This window comes from Mobula hypostoma, chromosome 18 (genome assembly GCF_963921235.1).
Source record: "Mobula hypostoma chromosome 18, sMobHyp1.1, whole genome shotgun sequence".
In the NCBI taxonomy this organism is placed as follows: Eukaryota; Metazoa; Chordata; class Chondrichthyes; order Myliobatiformes; family Myliobatidae; genus Mobula; species Mobula hypostoma.
The window spans coordinates 23699917-23719604 of NC_086114.1; the positions used below are offsets into that span (position 1 = coordinate 23699917).

The window sequence follows — 19688 nt, forward strand, 5'->3', positions numbered from 1 at the left end:
AATCCAACCAAGACCTCAACGGTGGAACAGGTGGACGAAGTTACTTTGAACTCAACGACTGTGAAGGCGGATGAAGGCTGCAACAAATCCATCAGCTCCAATCGTCATGGTTTCCATGCCATTGGAATCAATTGGTTGATTTGTGAAGTATCGTGTGCTTCTTGGAGTGCAACATCAAGTACACGTTAAACAGATACATGCACAGGCGACTTCGCTCTGTGGGCCACTTCTTCAGAACGAAGACCATCATCCTTGACCTCGAGGGATAGCCACGATGACGATACATGACACCAATAAACCAATTTAGTTTACAAAAACACAGTTCACAAATCTTCTGCAAGGAAGAAAGTTTGTCCATCCTTTTCAGATCTAGTAAACAACTCCAGACAACCACAGTTGACACTTAGTTGAAGTAAACTTGGGACTAATTAATAAGTGCCATTCCTATGACCAGTGGATAAATAGAGGTCCTTCACTCTTTTGCTAACTGTGAAGAAAACATTACAACACAAGGGACAGGAGTGAATCAGTAAATTTTGGAAAAATAAATGGTTAAAAAATGTCTTTCTCTTTGATTGGGGCATCCCAACACCAGTGTTCGGAGCCTCTGTTGGAGTTACATAGACCTCAACCCTGGGAGAGGAAAGATCATCAAAGATGGACTACACCTGGGGGCAACATGAAGTACTGGCCTGGGACAGGACACTCTGGTGAGCTGCTGTTGGCATCCTACGCTCCAGCAGGGGTAATGAGTTTAAGACTGACCCTGCTTGTTTACATGCAAACTGCGCAGCCCAATTACACCCATGTGACCAAGAAACCTTCTGCTCCACACATCTTTGGAATGTGGGAGGAAAGGCAAAACCCGAAGGAAACCCACATGGTCACAGAGAGAACATAGGAACTCCTTCCAGACAGTGATTGATTTGAACCTGGGTTGCTTATTGTTCACATCCACTGCATTGTTTAGCATGTTGTGAATTGTTTTTTAAATTCACTCAGTGGCTTTAAAATGTTCCCAAGTGCTTCATAGATGTGTTAAGAAACAAAATTTAGCACAAAATCTCATAAGGGGATATTTTGGCAGGTGAATAAGTTAGGATCAAGTTAAAACAAAAAAATTGCAGCAAATCCTAAACCACCTCTCAGTCATTGCAAAATTGCTACTACAGCTCGACCTTCACTAATCCGACTACCTGTAATCTGGTTCCTTCGATAATCCGGCACTGATTATGCTTAATGTGATCCTTCTGTAATTCGGCGTTTTCACTAATCCGGCACTCCTCAGGTCCCAATGGTGCTGGATTAGTGAAGTTCGACCTGTATTTCCAAAAGTATACACAGCAGTCTCCCACAAACATGATGGGATAATGAGCTTTTAGAAATTTTAAACAAATTTCTTGAGCTTCAACTGATGCCACAGTTGCTAATGGTAAAGCAATTAAATTCAGAGCTGCTGAAGAGACCAGTAGAGGAAAGTACTGAGATCTTAAAGCTAGGGGTTAAATAAATGATAATAGGTATCAGAAAGGCCACTCATGGTCTGGTATACTTGCATGTTTCAGCAATTTAACCTAATCAGTTATGGAATTGTCCTTCTCTTAAGCATGCTTGCGATTTCTCTCACTTGCAGACACTATCCCCAGCTTTCCTCTGTGAGTGCATACAGTGACCAATGATAGCTCTACTATCTCACATCAATTCATTATGTTGCTCCCAAGGCTTTATTATGCTTCTGCAAAACTTTCACACTTGGCACAATAGAACAGTAGCATTATGAGGTATCATTGCCTAATCTACCTTATTAAGCAACAGGTGCAAGTCACCCACCAAATTTACAGGAGGGGTGGGGTTTGAAACAATTCTTTGAAAAGCACAGTATACTTTGGGGGCAAAATTATTTGCATTTATTTAACTGATAGCATTTCATAGGCAATGCATGCTTTCAAGTGTTGCTATTCTTATGACATGCACACTCAGGCTACGCCCACACTAGACCAGATAAATTCATAACCGAAGCTTTATCTCTTCGTTTTGACCCTCCGTCCACACTGAAACGGCATTTTCCTCCCCTGAAAACGCAGCTTTTCTAAAACGCTCTCCAAAGTGTTTAAATCTGAAAACGCCGCTTGGGTGTGTAGTGTGTATGGGGTAAATGGAGGTTTTTAGAAACGCTGTCATGACGTGCCGGAATAGATGGTGGCGGCAGTGCGGTACTTCATTGCTCTCTTGAACGCAACCTCCAATACCACAACAACAATCTGACAATAAATGTGTAACAGCCTAATGTAACGTTGTATGGAAATACAAAATAACACTGATGCAGACATGTTTTATACATTTAACAAGGTGCTTTATTAAGGCATTCGACTGGTGATCTGAAGGTCGTGAGTTCGAGCCCCAGCCGAGGCAATGTGTTGTGTCCTTGAGCAAGGCACTTAATCACACAGTGCTCTGCGACGACACTGGTGCCAAGCTGTACAGGCCACTTGCCCTTCCCTTGGACAACATTGGTGTCGTGGACAGGGGAGACTTGCAGCATGGGCAACTGCCAGTCTTCAATATAACCTTGCCCAGGCCTGCGTCCTGGAGAGTGAAGACTTTCCAGGCACAGATCCATGGTCTCGCAAGACTAATGGATGCCTTTAATCTTTATTAATGTATTGCTTGTGCAAACATTCAATAGATGCAATTGTCACTACTTCCAAAATGTCATTTTTAAGTAGTAGCTTATGTTTGGCATAGACGTGAAAATGTTAATGCCAAAAAAGGAACATTGTAAGTTTCACTTTTACTCAGGTAAAAATAAAATCACTTTTCCCAGTAACTCATTTTATTGCACATGTTAAATACAGCAAAGTAATACAGAAAGACATGGCAAAAGTAAAGGCAAACAAATGAGGTCAGCAAATTTCACTTTTGCCCAGTAACAAGCCTTATTGCATTTAGTTGTAGCTGTCGTCCCTTTCATCGGTGAAGAGACTAGAGGTGTATAAGATGATAAGAGCCAGATTGAGTTGATAGTCTGAGACTTTATCCCAGGGCTGAAATGGTTAATAAGGGGACATACGTAACACGCAGGCTCGCTCAGTTCACTCAGTTCGTGTACGGAGAGCAGCCTTCGGCCCTGCAAAAATGGGTAATCTCGTTTGTGCAGATGCTGTGTAACGTACAAACCCACTGTAACTAAACAAACACGCACCAAGTCTTTCACGGCGAGATTCGACACCAAACATGTCGCAGCCATCACCTGTTGCTGGCCAAACTGTCAGAGTCGGGCCGCGTACTCATCGAAGCAGGTGAAGACTCTTCACTTGTTTTCTGTAGATGTATCCTGCGCATGCCCAGTAGGAGGTGATTTGCCCAACTACCTGCTTCAATGTGGACGGAGGTATTTTCAAAAATGCCTGGTGTGGACGCCTATCGTTTTTACGCGAAACCGACATTTTCAAAATTATCCAGTCTAGTGTGGATGTAGCCTCAGTTGCACAGCAAGTTCTCACATGGTGAAAATGTGCATTTAGAAACACAAGAAAGTGCTTTCATTTGCATTTCACGAGCTCCTTTCACAACTCCTTCAAGTAAGCTTGCTGATAAACCAAAGTCGTTACAACCCAAAGCAAGCAGCACTGCAGTTGATGTGCACACAGCAACCTCCCACAAAAAGCAATCTGATCAGAACCTGATCAGTAACATGACAGCAACCACATGAAGCGCTGTGAGTGAAAAATGCCAGGGGATGACTCCATTGCAGTTCTTCAGAAATCATCCCTTGAGATTTTTTCATCGACTTGAGAAAGTGGGAGACTTCAGCTAAACATCAAGCAAAATTGCACATTCCATGATGCACTAGTTCTGTACAATCAGTTTCAGGAGATGAGCTGAACAGAAAACACATTCTGACTCAAATGAAAAAGCCATCCATCCAGCTACAGCTGACATTCCCAAGAGATGCACCTTGGCCAGAACAGGATTCACTGGCAGTGGAATCTTTCAAAGTTCAAAGTAAATCTGTTATCAAAGTATGCATATATCATCTACTACCTTGAGATTAATTGTATTACAGGCATTCACAGCAGACGAGAACAGAAAAATACATTTGAATCAAACAAACACTGACAAATAACCAGTGTGGAGAAAGACGAACTGTGCAAATAAATAATACCAAGAACATGAGTTGTAGAGTCCTTGAAAGTGAGTCCGTAGGTTGTGGAATCAGTTCGCAGTTGAGATGAGTGAAGTTATGCACGCTGGCTCAGGAGCCTGATGGTTGTAGGATAACAACTGTTCCTGACCTGGTAGTGTGAGACCTAATGCTCCTGTACATCCTTCCCAATGGCAGCAGTGAGAAAAGTTCCACTTAATGAACAAAACTTAATCTGCTAATGCTTTAAAACCTGCTCGCGGAAAATGCAGCTGCGTTACACTTCTTGCGAAATCATTTTTCCACAGAGAGCATTCTAACTATTTGCATCAGCATCGACGTACAGAGTGCCAATGCACAGGATCAAAAAAAGCTACAGAGGGCTGTAAACTCAGCCAGCTCCAACACAACGCTTGCCTCTCCAAAATTGATGCAATATTTAAAATGATACCCCAAAAGTCAGCATCCATCATTAAGAACCCCCACCACCAAGGGCATGAACCCTCTCATTGCACCATCAGGGAGGTGATACAGGAGCCTGAGGATGCACACTCAACATTTTAGGAATGGCTTATTTCCCCTCTGCTATCAGATTTCTGAATACTACCTCACTGCTTTGGTCTCTCTTTGCACTACTTTTTTTTAATTTCTTATTGTAACATAGCAATTTTTATGTATTACACGACATATCTTAGTGATATTAAACCTAATTCTGCATTTAATTATTCAACAAATTCAGTTTGTGAATATAACCCTTTTCTTCGCTGATACAAGAAATGTAGCCATTTCTCTGATGCTATTTGCCTTAATTACTGTACACAGGGAGATGATGCTGGGGAGGGGGGAGAAGAGGAACGGTGGGGAGAATGGGTAGGTGGGTAGACTTAAAGGAGAGAGGGTTGAGGAATAAGATACATGACTGAGATATGTGCACATAGAGACCAGATCATTGTAAATGGAGGACTCATCCGTGCAACAGAATCTAGTCTCCAACATCTCAGCCTTCCTTGCCACTAGATCCAGATCTCACTCCATTTAGATGGTGTGGCTTGCAATGGCCATACCTTATCTTAAGAATTCACGCACAGCACCTTTCAATTTCAGAAATGAACTGAATGCATGTCATCATCGGTCCCAACCTAAAACCACAATAATTTCTCTCTTACTAGCTCTGGTAAAATTCCAAATATAAAAGTTGTCTGCAAATTGAAAATCTCTTTAGATATCATTATGATCAGCTAACCACTTGTCTTCTCCTGATTGATAGAGGAAGCTTCAAAAAGTTAGCAGGGATGCAATGGGCCAAATGGCCTTCCTATGCAGCATCATCCCAGCACTGGGGCTCCACAGGGGACTGTCTTGTCTCCCTTTCTCTTCACCATTTACACCTCGGACTTCAATTACTGCACAGAGTCTTGTCATCTTCAGAAGTTTTCTGATGACTGCCAGAGTTGGATGCATCAGCAAGGGAGACGAGGCTAAGTACAGGACTACGGTAGGAAACTTTGTCACATGGTATGAGCAGAATTACCTGCAGCTTAATGTGAAAAAGACTAAGGAGCTGGTGGTAGACCTGAGGAGAGCTAAGGTACCGGTGACCCCTGTTTCCATCCAGGGGGTCAGTGTGGACATGGTGGAGGATTACAAATACCTGGGGATACGAATTGACAATTAACTGGACTGGTCAAAGAACACTGAGGCTGTCTACAAGAAGGGTCAGAGCCGCCTCTATTTCCTGAGGAGACTGAGGTCCTTTAACATCGGCCAGACGATGCTGAGGATGTTCTACGAGTCTGTGGTGGCCAGTGCAATCATGTTTGCTTTTGTGTGCTGGGGCAGCAGGCTGAGGGTAGCAGACACCAACAGAATCAACAAACTCATTCGTAAGGCCAGTGATGTTGTGGGGATGAAACTGGACTCTCTGATGGTTGTGTCTGAAAAGAGGATGCTGTCCAAGTTTCATGCCATTTTGGACAATGTCTCCCATCCACTACATAATGTACTTTTTGGGCACAGGAGTACATTCAGCCAGAGACTCATTCCATCGAGATGCAACACAGAGCGTCATAGGAAGTCATTCCTGCCTGTGGACATCAAATTTTACAATTCCTCCGTTGGAGCGTCAGACACCCTGAGCTAATAGGCTGGTCCTGGACTTATTTCCTGGCATAATTTACATATTACTATTTAACTATTTATGGTTTTATTACTATTTAATTATTTATGGTGCAACTGTAACGAAAACCAATTTCCCCGGGGATCAATAAAGTATGACTATGACTATGACCTCTCAGCACTCTGCATTAAATTTAATTGCAAAGTCCAATTTGCTACTTAAATTGTTTGAGAACTATGCACAAACATTATTAAACCCCATGCATAGTGCCAGAAAACAGACCTAAAATTGTGATTAACTGTTCACTTATATGCCAAAAGAAAAAAAAATTTTTTTTTTAAATCTAACATTACTAAGTAAATACTTCTTGATGCCAACTAACCCAGTGCAGGTGATCTTTAAAAGGTTATTTAAAATGTTGGTGTTATTAAGGTTAACAAGTCTTTACAGGACTTCAGCAACTTACACCTAAAACAGCCCAGCTGCAGGCTGACAAGATTCAAGATTATTTGTCATGCTTACATTGAAACAAAGTGAAATGTGCCGTTTGCCTTAACATCAAGCTTCACAAGTCTATAAGTTCTTGAATGGTTATGATAGAAGATGGAAGAGAATATTCATAATTATATGAAAAAATAAAGTTATGCAGCATATTTCAGGATCTCATGATATTAAGTCTTTTACTGCTAAAGGGGCATTTATTAAATATTTGAAATAAAAAAATGTTTTCCTTTTACTACCTGGATGTAAATATGTGGCATTTTCTGCCTGAATGGCACACAGATGTTTTTCCACTGTACCTCAGGGTAGCCGACAACAATAAACCATAAAACTATTTCTCCCTTTCGTCCTGCACTGCATATACAATATTGACTTCAGTGCAGGACTGAGGGGCGAAACGCACAGACAGAGATGTCTTGTGGATGAGAAAGCATACAACAACCCTGCGAATACGAGCTGCCCTCTGCTCGTTCAAAACTCGCATGTTTATTTTCAGTAGTAGGATTTTTCCGGTGTCCGGACAATTATCTGGTCAATATTACATCCCTGTCTGTGGCTCCCATTTCATGACAGCGGCTGCAGCTGGCAAGAACTTTGTTGACCCCGTAGAATTTCGAGGCGTCCTAGGGTTGTGGAGAAAAAGCGATATAAAACAAGCTCAGCTATGTGGACTGGGATTTAACTCACAGCCAAGAGAGTGGCCATTGTGCTAAGTACCCACGCACTGAGCGTAAAGGTTCAATTCAATCAGGACGGCAGTCCTGCCAGGCGCGATTGATAAAAGAACTTCATTAACTATAATAACCCGAACAGCGTCCGATCAATGAATAACTCGATTAGTATTAGACAGCAAGTTATTGGGAGTTTTCCTGGATCCCCGCTTAATAAGCTCAGGACTCATTTCCCACTCAATTCTCGCAAACCCAGGCAACAGCTGGGATCATTTTTGTTCAGGCGTATATCTGATATTGGCGTTTCTGCAGCTATGAGCAGCTATTAAGCATCGAACACCTCCACACACTCCCACTCCAACGGGGGAGACCGTGTAGAAAAATTAGTTCGACAAGTTAAGACGTATCCGGAGGGTTTTATATTCTGTTCAAACAAGTCGACAGAAAATAACTCCACCAAATAGCTTCAGTTCCCTACCATCACTGCAATTCTATGACACATTACTAGGCAGTAGGATTACAAATATCCGTGCACATCTGCACATGAATTCTGCATGACGTTTTCCTTTGCAATATACCCTGATATAAATAATTACAACGCAATGCCTCTGCTCCTCGAAGACATGGAGTAAAAATGGTATTAGTCTTGTTAGGTTCGGCGAGTCGGAAGCTTCGCGAACCGGTGCAAGTTCTCCGGCCATTCCCTATGCGTATCTTATGTTCGAAGTAACAGTACAAGTGTTTGTAATCTATTAGTTTTAACAGTGTATGAGCGACTCGCGCTTTCAGGGAGCTTTCTGCTGATTTTCAGCAGATTTTTTTTTTAAAGTAGTAAATACCATTTTTCGTCCCCCTAATGCAACTGTTCACCTGCAGCAGCTAATCCCTGTTCAGGAAGTTATTTACGATGGAAAATAAGACAATGTGCATGCAATGGCGTGTAGTAGCATCTTGCAATGACTCCGTGACGCTCCGGCACGAGGAGTTCCAGTTAGACCCTCGCGCTCCCGGTTAACCCATCGCGCCGTTAGGGCAAAGTAGACCACAAGCGCCGCCCGTTGCATCGGAGAGAAGACAACTGACCCCCGCTTGGCAGGTATTCACCGGCGGAGAGGAAATGTGCCAAGTATTCCCCCCTTTCGGTTCGTTGCAGGGTTGTGCGTAATTAATTATCGTGACTTTTCCACATTATTAAGTAGGGCAGTTCATCAATATTATAGGATCCCTTATAAATACAGTATCCTCGGAAAAGATGTATTTTTCAGCTTTTCGGTACAGCATCTTGGAAAATACAACACAGAGGCCCTTCCTGATCAAACAAGCCACATAGAGGCCCTTCGGCCCTTCGTGATCAAACCAACCAAAAAAAGTCTGCTTCTTATCGGTCATGCTCCACTCAAGGTACTCAATTTAATATGGGATGTTCATAAACTCGTCCCCTGTCCCCGCGTAAAAACATTGAGGAAGAACATCAATGTTCGCAGAAGTAGTAATTTATTTCTGTGAATGGGGAAATTAAAGAATATAAAATAATGAATGGTGATAAAAGAAACAATAACTAAGTGATTGTGGGGAAAAATTAATTTTAGAACAGGATACAAAGTAACAAGCGGTAGCTCTGGTTACAACGAAATTACCTCATACGCATGGGAAACAGATCTGTCTGTAACGGATACGTTTCGCACCCGTGGAATCGGTCCCTCCTGTCATCTGCTGGGTCCCACTTACCGGTCTAGTGTTGATATGGACACCATCCACGACACGGTCCACCTGTTGCCCCACACCTCCACCGCCCTTGCCAGGAGCTCGGTGAGGACTTGCTGTTCACAGCATCTGCCCAAGCCCGATGCAAACTACTGTGGAGAGCTTCAGTCACCTCGGAAAGGAATGTGGAAAGCGAGAACCCGGAGCGCGACCAGCTCAACCCGCTACTTGCTAGCAGCCAGCACCTGTCAATCAACGCCCCTGGGAGGGCGCCTTCTGTCAATCAGACCGCAGTCCGGAGAAATTCGGAGGTTCTATTAGTCGTGGCCACGTCAATCAATCAGCCACGGGCGAAGATGCCGCTGATTCGCGAGTGGGAGGGATCACCATTCCGTCAATCGTCCCGCGAGGCGGAGCGCACACGGACTGCAATGAAGTCCTGCGAAGCCGATCGTCATAAAAGATGCAACCGTGCAAATAGTTACCAAAATATAATTGGTGAGAGAGGGAAATAAAGATAAAAACAAATCAGTTGCAAAGAGCAGATTCCGTGCGCCCAAACACAACCGGCGCTTTAATTACTTTCTCATCTATCACCCTTTGATGAGTTGGTAAAGTAAAATGTTCTTTCGAAACATCGGGTCGGGTAGTGAGAGAGAGGAGTGGAGGCTAAGTTCCTTATAATTCCCCAGTTGCAGGGTTCAACGCTGTAATTGTTTAAATCTTTGCATTTAAGCCAGAGCACCAGGACTATAGCAACAACATATGGGATGCTTTCATTTTCCGTACACGTTCAACCGATTAAACATGCAAATATTTGCCAACAATAGCACAAATTCGGAATAAATGACATATTACAATTAGTTATGATTATTGGGCCAATATTTTTAGAAATGTGGGCTGCGCCTTAATCTGCAGTCACACGGCTGTCAAGGGCATATAAAGCATGGATTGATTACGTAAATTATTTATGCAAATCCTGAATAATATCTGAGAAAAAATATTAAAATATAAACGTTAAAATTGATGAGCATTACAGAGGGCAAAATAAAATGTGGGAAAAGCCATGACCAAAAGTTAGACAAGTTACTGCTTGAAAAGGATATCAAGTGTATTATTGTTACAATTTGAAGAAATGAGTAAAAACAATAATATTAGTGCCCAAATTGAAGTATATTAATTTAGGAGCAAGTTGTCTGTTCATCTAGTCAATTGTCACCATTTGCTGTGTCCAAAGGATGTCTTGTGTTGGGAGCAGATGCCAGGTAGGTGAAAGAATCTTGTCCATTCATGAGCTTCAAAGACAATTTGAAGAACAGTCTCCAGTGAGACAGCACTAGAAGAATGAGGGGGCAGGGGATTTCTCATAGAAACAGACCAAATATTGAGAGGAACCATACCATAGAACCATAGAAACTACAGCACAGAAACAGGCCCTTTGGCCCTTCTTGGCTGTGCCGAACCATTTTCTGCCTAGTCCCACTGACCTGCACACGGACCATATCCCTCCATACACCTCCCATCCATGTATCTGTCCAATTTATTCTTAAATGTTAAAAAAGAACCCGCATTTACCACCTCGTCTGGCAGCTCATTCCATACTCCCACCACTCTCTGTGTCAAGAAGCCCCCCCCAATGTTCCCTTTAAACTTTTCCCCCATCACCCTTAACCCATGTCCTCTGGTTTTTTTCTCCCCTTGCCTCAGTGGAAAAAGCCTGCTTGCATTCACTCTATCAATACCCATCATAATTTTATATACCTCTATCAAATCTCCCCTCATTCTTCTACGCTCCAGGGAATAAAGTCCTAACCTATTCAACCTTTCTCTGTAACTGAGTTTCTCAAGTCCTGGCAACATCCTTGTAAACCTTCTCTGCACTCTTTCAACCTTATTTATATCCTTCCTGTAATTTGGTGACCAAAACTGAACACAATACTCCAGATTCGGCCTCACCAATGCCTTATACAACCTCATCATAATATTCCAGCTCTTATACTCAATACTTCAATTAATAAAGGCCAATGTACCAAAAGCTCTCTTTACGACCCTATCTACCTGTGACGACACTTTTCGGGTATTTTGTATCTGTATTCCCAGATCCCTCTGTTCCACTGCACTCCTCAGTGCCTTACCATTAACCCTGTATGTTCTATGTTGGTTTGTCCTTCCAAAGTGCAATACCTCACACTTGTCAGTATTAAACTCCATCTGCCATTTTTCAGCCCATTTTTCCAGCTGGTCCAAGTCCCTCTGCAGGCTCTGAAAACCTTCCTCACTGTCTACTACACCTCCAATCTTTGTATCATCAGCAAACTTGCTGATCCAATTTACCACATTATCATCCAGATCATTGATATAGATGACAAATAACAATGGACCCAGCACTGATCCCTATGGCACACCACTAGTCACAGGCCTCCACTCAGAGAAGCAATTCTCTACCACCACTCTCTGGCTTCTTCCATCGAGCCAATGTCTAATCCAATTTACTAGACGAGATAGAGTGGATGTAGTGAGGATGTTTCCAATAGTAGCAGAATCTATCACCGGAGGACACAACCTCATAATACAAGGACATTTTTTTAGAACAGAGTTGAGGAGGAATTTCTTTAGCCAGAGAGTGGTGAATCTGTGGAATTCATTGCCACAGATGGCTGTGGGGGCCAAGTCATTGGGTATATTTAAAGTGGAGGGTGATAGCTTCTTGATTCGTAAGGATATCAAAGATTACAGAGAGAAGACAGAAAAATGATCAAATGGCAGAACATATTTAATGAGCAAAATGGCCCAATTCTGCTCCTGTCACAGTCTCGACTGTTAACTCCCCATTTTCTCCTAATTCCCTTTGATTGTGCCACAGTTCCAACCATTAGTTCTCCATTTTCTCCTAATTCCCTTTGATGGCAGCGTATCTGGTTCTAATCAAGACGTGCAGCATAAGAACCCTGGCTTTGCATCCACTAGTTGCCAGATCGTTGGCTTTGCCTGTGTGGTAATTAACGTTTCCCGGCCGCTTAGGACTGTGTGTTCTAAGTTTTGCTTCAGTACCAAGATTTACCTGTGAAACTCAGTCTCTTCATGTCAAGATAATTTTTCTAAGTTCTTCTCCAGTTCCGAGGTTTACCCATGAAACTCAGTCGCTCCGTGTCAAGATCAGTTCTGCCTATTTCCTGCCTCCTGCACTCTCTCCTGTTTGCCATTCAATGCTCACGCCTGCGTCTGTATCCTAACGCAACCTCATTCATTGCAACAGAACGATTTGGCCACTGTGGATCCAGCAGACACGAATACCCTTCAACAAGCCCTTGCCAGCCAGGGTTCCCTACTGGGTCTACATTACCAACTCCTCCGGGAGGTCATGGAGAACCACCGTTCCCTGTCTGCTGACGTAACGAAGATCAGTGACCAGGTGGACCGTGTATCCACTCATTTTACCCCATCCACTCCTGGAATTCTGTCTAACCAGCCCAGACAGCCTGTAGTGGCAACCCCGCTATGTGTCAGCAACAACCCCGCCAAGAGAGCCTCACGTACCTGAACCGGAGCACTATGCTGGGGATTTGGGGAAATGCCGGGCCTTCCTTCTTCAGTGCGCCTTGGTGTTCAAACAGCAGTCGTCCATGTACTCCACGGATAAGTCAAAGATTGCTTATATTATGGGGTTGTTGCAGGGAAATGCCTTAGTGTGGGCCACAGCTGTCTGGGATAACCAACTGGATATCTGCTCTTCTTTCGCCACTTTTATCACAGAAATGAGAAAGATCTTTGACCACCATGTCCATGGTAAAGATGTGGCCAAGCATCTACTCACTCTCAGTCAGGGCTCACGCAGTGTTGCCGAATATTCTGTGGAATTTCGAATGTTAGCGGCCAACTCGGGGTGGAACGATGAGGCACTCCGGGGGGTTTTCGGAATGGTTTCAGTGACATGGTAAAAGATGAGTTGGCGGCAAGAGACAATACCGACAGCCTGGATTCCTTGATCTCCCTAGCCACCAGGTTGGACAATCGTCTCCGAGAACGCCATAGAGAAAGAACCGGTCATCCACCACCTTCGAGCCCCTTCACGGAGCCACATTCTTCTCTAAGTTGGACCTGCGGAGTGCCTATCACCTGGTCAGGATAAGGGAGGGAGATGAGTGGAAACAGCTTTTAACAACCCTCTTGGTCATTTTGAATATCTGATTATGCCATTCGGTCTCACCAAGGCCCCCAACCGTCTTCCAAGCCCTGATAAACGATGTCCTTAGGGACTTTATTAACCATTAAATTTTCATTTATTTGGATGACATCTTCATCTTCTCCCGCAGTCTTCAGGAACACACCCACCATATCCGTCAGGTTCTGCAGAGGCTTTTGGAGAACAAGCTATTCGTTAAGGCGGAGAAGTACAAGTTCCATTCTGTTCTGTTAGTTTCCTGGGGTACATCATTGAAAGCAGGCAAGTGAGGGCAGATCCCGAAAAGATCCGGGCAGTGGCAGAGTGGCCAAAACCCACGAAGCTCAATCAACTCCAGCAATTTCTGGGGTTCCCAAACTTCTACCATCGCTTCATCAGGGACTACAGCCAGGTGGCAGCGCCCCTTACTCGACTCACCTCTCCTGCGACCCCCTTCCACTGGACCCCGCTCCCATCCTGGTCCAACCTGACCCCTCTCACCAATTCATTGTGGAAGTTGATGCCTCCGACTCTGGGGTGGGAGTGGTCCTCTCCCAACGCTCCGGCCCAGACCAAAAGCTCCATCCCTGCGCCTTCTTCTTTTGCCTTCTATCCCCTGCCGAAAGGAACTACAACATAGATAATTGGGAGTTACTGGCCATCAAGCTCGCTTTGGAGGAGTGGAGGCACTGGCTGGAGGGAGCTGAACATCCACTCATCGTCTGGACAGACCACAAGAACCTCACATGCATCCAAACTGCCAAACACTTGAATTCCTTTTGGGCATTATTTTTTGGCCGTTTCAGATTCACACTCACCTATCGTCCTGGGTCCAAGAACGGGAAGCCCGATGCCCTTTCTCATTAATATGTCTCTGAGAAGGGCCTTCCCAACCCCAAAACCATCCTTCCACCATCCTGTGTAGTGGCTGCTCTCACCTGGGAGATCAAACCCATAGTCAAAGTGGCCCAACGGGCTCAACCTGACCCAGGCAATGGAACCCCCAATCGCCTCTTTGTGCCCAACTCTGTTCGGTCTCAGGTTCTCCAGTGGGGCACACTTCTCGTTTCGCCTACCATCCCAGAATCGATCGAACTCTGTCCCCTCTGAAGAGACACTTCTGCTGGCCCACCATGGATGCCGACACTCGCTCCTTCGTCTCTGCCTGTTCTGTATGTGCCTGCAGAAAAGCCTCCCATCGACCACCTGCTGGGTTGCTTTGTCCCCTACCTGTCCCTAGCCGCCCTTGGTCTCACTTGCTCTGGATTTCATTACTGGACTACCCCTTTCACATGGTAACACTGCAGTACCGTGGTGCACCGTGGTGGACCGCTTCTCCAAAGTCGTGCACTTCATAGCCCTTCCCAATCCCCCTGCAGCCTGTGAAACAGCTGACCTCCTTGTTCACCACGTCTTCTGCCTTCATGGAATTCCCTCTGACATTATTTCTGACCAGGGCCCCCAATTCATCTCTCAAGTCTGGAGATCCTTTTGACAAGCCCTTGGAACCTCAGTAAGTCTGTCTTCCAACTTCCATCCATAATCGCCAACAACCCGCCATCCGGGAGCACCCATCTTGCTTGGGTATGCCCACAACTCCCTGGTCAGCACCGCCACCGGAATGTCTCCCTTTGAATGCTCCCTCGGCTACCAACCCCCTCTGTTTCCTGCCCATGAAGACAACATCACTGTGCCTTCAGTTCAGGCCCATCTCTGCCGGTGCCGCAAGGTCTGGACTGATGCACACGTGGCACTGCTCCGCTCAGTCAACCGCAACCGGAGGATTGCCAGTCACCATCGAATTCCTGCACCTAACTATCGGCCTGGGCAGAATGTTTGGCTCACTTCAAAAGACATCCCCCTCAAGAATGAACCCAAGAAACTCGGCCTTGCTACCTGGGGCCATTCGAAATTGAGAGTATCATTAACCCCGCGGCGGTCAGACTCAGACTGCCCAGATATATGCACATTCATCCCATGTTCCACGTCTCCCAACTGAAACCTGTGTCTGTCAGCCCTTTGTGCCCATCTGCTGAACTTCCTCCACCCACCAGGATCATTGACGACTACCCAGCTTACACCGTCCGGTGAATACTGGATGTGTGCCGCCGATGCAGTGGTCTCCAGTACCTGTTCGATTGGGAGGGATATGGTCCTGAGGAGTGCACCTGGATTCCCCGCTCCTTCATCTTGGACCCTTCCCTCATCCGTGATTTCCATCGAGACAATCCGGACAAGCCTGGTAGTTCGCCTGGAGGCTCCCGTTGGGGGGCGGGGGGGAGATGTTGTCACAGTCCCGACCATTAATTCCCCATTTTCTCCTAATTCCCTTTGTTGACGGCACACCTGGTTTTCATCAAGACCTGCAGCATAAGAACCCTGGCTTTGCACCCACTAGTTGCCAGATCGTTGGTTTTGCCAGTGCGGTAATTAACATTTCCCAGCCGCTTAAGACTGTGTGTTCTAAGTTTTGCTTCAGTACCGAGAATTACTTGTGAAACTCAGTCTCTTCATGTCAAGATAAGTTTTCTAAGTTCTACTCCAGTTCCAAAGTTTACCCGTGAAACTCAGTCACTCTGTGTCAAGATCAGTCCTGCCTATCTCCTGCCGTCCTGCACCTTCTCCTGTTTGCCGTTCAACGCTCACGCCCATGTCTGCATCCTAATGCAACCTCCGTGCCTGTGTCCTGCGCTTGGGTTCGCCTCACTCATTGCAACAGCTCCTGTGTTTTATGGTATTATATACACACACACACACACACACACACACACACACACAGAGGGGGTGATTGATAAGTTTGTGGCCTAAAGTAGGCGGAGATGAGGAGAAACTTCAAACTTTCTGCATTTTCATTCAAGGAGTTGAACTGAACGTACATGTAACAAGACCTGTATAACTCATCTCCTTCTACCTTAGGCCACGAACGTATCCATCACCTGTGCTGTGGACCACCTGGAGGTCCAAGATGCTCTCGTTACATGCACGTGCAGTTCACCTCTTTGAGTGATTATACAGAAAGTTTGAAGTTAATAACTCATTTCCTTCTACCTTAGGCCACGAACTTATCAATCACCCTGCTGTGGACCACTTCTACAAAGAAGGGATCCGTATGCTCCACGACCGCTGGACTAAGTGTGTACATGTAGGAGGGGACTATGTTGAAAAATAAATGTGCTAGGTTTTCTAAAATTGACTCCTTCTACCTTAGGCCATGAACTTATCAATCATCCCTCGTATATATTTATATATCCAGCAAATGGTTAGGGACATAATTTGCTAGCAATCTTTGACATTTTATATTTCTTTCATATTTTCTTATGACCTTGAAAGAGGCCATTAGACCCATTGAGTCTATGCCTCAGCTCAACCCATCTCACCCCCTTTAATTTCCCTGGAGTTGTGACCCAACAACGTCAGCTGCTGCATCAATGAACAGCGTCATCAGCAGGCAATGCTTTACAAACCAAATTGGCACACCACCTCAGAATGCACATGAAAAGGACCACAGAACAGAGTTACATTGTCCAATATCAGAATTACTGACTTCCTTCGTCTGTCTAACTGGGTTCAGATTCACATAGACTAGACTACTGTAAATTATAGCAGAAAGGTATGTTCAAAGCAAAGTACAGCAGAAGCCAGATATCTAATGTAAAAGGAAAATTCTTTTTCTTTTTGCTGGACAGAAAATTGCTAGACACTCAGAGGTCAGTCAGTATCTGTGGAGAGAGTAATGCAGAGTCAGCATTTCAAGTCAATGATTTTTCATCAGAAATAGTTACCAATTGACCTGAAATATCTCTAAAATGATACCCGGAAACAATCAAAATTATGAATGGGAATTGTACAAAATAGGGTAATAATCTTTGGAATTTAGAAAGCTCAGGAATGATTTGATTGAAATTTCCAAAATGTTAAAAGAACCAAAAAGCAAATTCTCCAAAGGGACTCCACTGAAATTTACAAGTTAGTTACTTCCCATCACGTGCTGTTGTTTAGAGCCTGTCTGTCCATCGCCTCACACACAGATGTAGATGGACTCTTCATTGCTGTTTCTGTAACAACTTCTTTTGACTAGTCACGGTTATTAACCCTGAGCTGAATGCCCGAACCTGGAGGATGGTGGATCTGTTTGGCATGGGTGACCCTACCAAGAGCTAAAGCACATAGCCCTCCGGGTCATTGAGACATGCATGCCTCCAAATCCTAGGACAGGTTGTGGTCCTTTTAGAGAATAATTTACACGAAGCCCTATGCAAAAAGAATGTCAGCCAGACAGTGACAGACCAGAGGAATGCCAGTAGAGTCCAGAAGAATTCAACCAGCTTATGTGTCACTGTGGAGACAAAAATAATCAGGGTTACAATTGAATGACTGAGAATTGAAACCTTCAAGCTCCCGGTAGAAGCTGAATAGCATGAAAGGATTGTCAGAAGGTCTTAACTGAAATGTGGACTTTTAATATTCATGGTGTTTCTAGATCTTGGATTTGATTCAGGTTGTTTGAGAATTAGTTGTATACTTGAAGAATTTAGTAAAAAACCTTTTAACTTGAATGAGCTGATAAAAAGTGAGAAAGTATTTGCATTGACTGGGGGATACAAAATTAGGAGAGTATCGCCAATGGTATCTCAGTAAAATCTACAATGCCACTGGCAGGATAACTGAACCAATAAGAACATCCTCCGATGAAGAATCCTTCACCCAAAACATTACTTATTTCTCTCTCAGATTGTGCCTCACCTACTGAGTGTTGACAGCAATTTTTTAAACCTTCTGGTTTGTGAGAGCTACAATTTTCTGATTTTCAGAGTGTCCTCTATCAGGCCAAAGTTCTCAGTAATGAGGCCCTAGTTACACTCACTTGGATCCAATGGACTGTTCAGCACCAGACTTTTGATACATACACAATCATGACAAGAGATTATTGGGAGCACAGAGGAAAGTTCTCACACCACTTTAGGAAAACGTCAATTTTCATTGACTTCTGGAAATCCCTAGGTCAGACCCACTCAAAATGGAGGAGGGGCATTCAAGACAGCTCAAGTACCTCGACTCTCTTCATTTGGCACATGTGATGTTCTGGCCTCTGGAGGCACAGTTTGTTTTCTATGAACATTACTTCCTGTATGTAAACTGATTTTTATATCTTTACCCGTGCAAGTTAATTTGGATTTGATTTGAAGCACATGGTGGAAAATCATTCATCTTCATCCTTTCTTTATTTGCCCTTGAAACAGCAATATCTTTTCACAAGTAAGATCTCATAAAAAATCCCTGAAGAAAGTGTCCATTTTGGGTAATTTTTCAGAAGGTGTTTAACTCTCTGAATAACTCTCTATAGCCACACTGTGAGGGCAGTAGAGAGGAAAGATAACTAATCTTCAAATGCTTCTCCTGCAGACTGGAGACATGTTTCAATGCCGTGGACAACAATGTCAGATTTGGACCCAAGAAACACTGATCACTAAGACCTGCAAGTGAAGTCAGAATATGGTGCATCTATTGAGTCTTCACAGTGCTCAAACAGGTCCATGGTTAGCATAGCTGCAGCACGAGTCCACACCAGAGCTGAGGCAGCAAGAATGAGAGTGGTTTATGCTAAGCACAAAGTAGAGATGCAAATGGAGGAAGTGCATGTAGATGCTGCACTAAGTGTACTCAAGGAAAAACATGAAGCAAAGGCAAAGGTGTATGAAGAAAAGATGGCACGACGCAGCACGCGTGGCCATTCCGAATGATATCGTATTTGTGAAGTAGGATGCCATGCACAATCCTGATTTGATGGAGATAGACGTGAAGAAGCACAGAGGAACATCTGGAGAAACTTCTGAAATGCCTGCTTAGCTGCCGCTGCTACTGTGAGATCGAGAATCTCCGGAGGGGAAGGCCCTAAATCCTTTGCTTTACCTAATGCCTGTTGCTGGGGCCTGGGTCGAAGCGCTCGGCAGAGATGGTGCTCGGTGCTCGGTGTCGGAGAGCTGGTTGGAGGCTCAGAGTTTCGGACAGAATCAGAGTCGGGCTGTGGTCGGATGCTTCCGGGATGCTGCATCGGCAAGTTTGCGGCGCTGGAGGTTTACCATCTGCGTGAGATGATGGGACTCTCGAGAGACTTTGAGACTTTTACCATGCCCATGGTCTGTTCTTATCAAATTACGGTATTGCTTTGCACTGTTGTAACTATATGTTATAATTATGTGGTTTTGTCAGTTTTTCAGTCTTGGTTTGTCAAGTGTTTCTGTGATATCATTCTGGAAAAACATTGTATCATTTTGTAATGCAAGCATTACTAAATGACAATAAAAGAGGGCTGCGTGTCCTCATAATCTAAATCTAATCTAAAGTAGCAGATGACTTAGACAGTGGTGAGCCTATAACCAGAGTCAGTCA

The 19688-nt window shown here is 44.3% G+C and overlaps 1 protein-coding gene across 4 annotated transcripts in view; it reads right to left on the reverse strand.

Moving 5' to 3' along the window:
• cdh23 (cadherin-related 23) overlaps positions 1-9303 on the reverse strand; it is a 1160360-nt gene extending 1151057 nt beyond the window's left edge. For all 4 annotated transcript variants that reach the window (XM_063070587.1, XM_063070586.1, XM_063070590.1 and 1 more), the window contains exon 1: positions 9161-9303. The gene's annotated coding sequence lies outside the window, so the exon portion shown is untranslated. The remainder of the gene's footprint in view (positions 1-9160) is intronic.
• Between the last annotated feature and the right edge of the window lie 10385 nt (positions 9304-19688).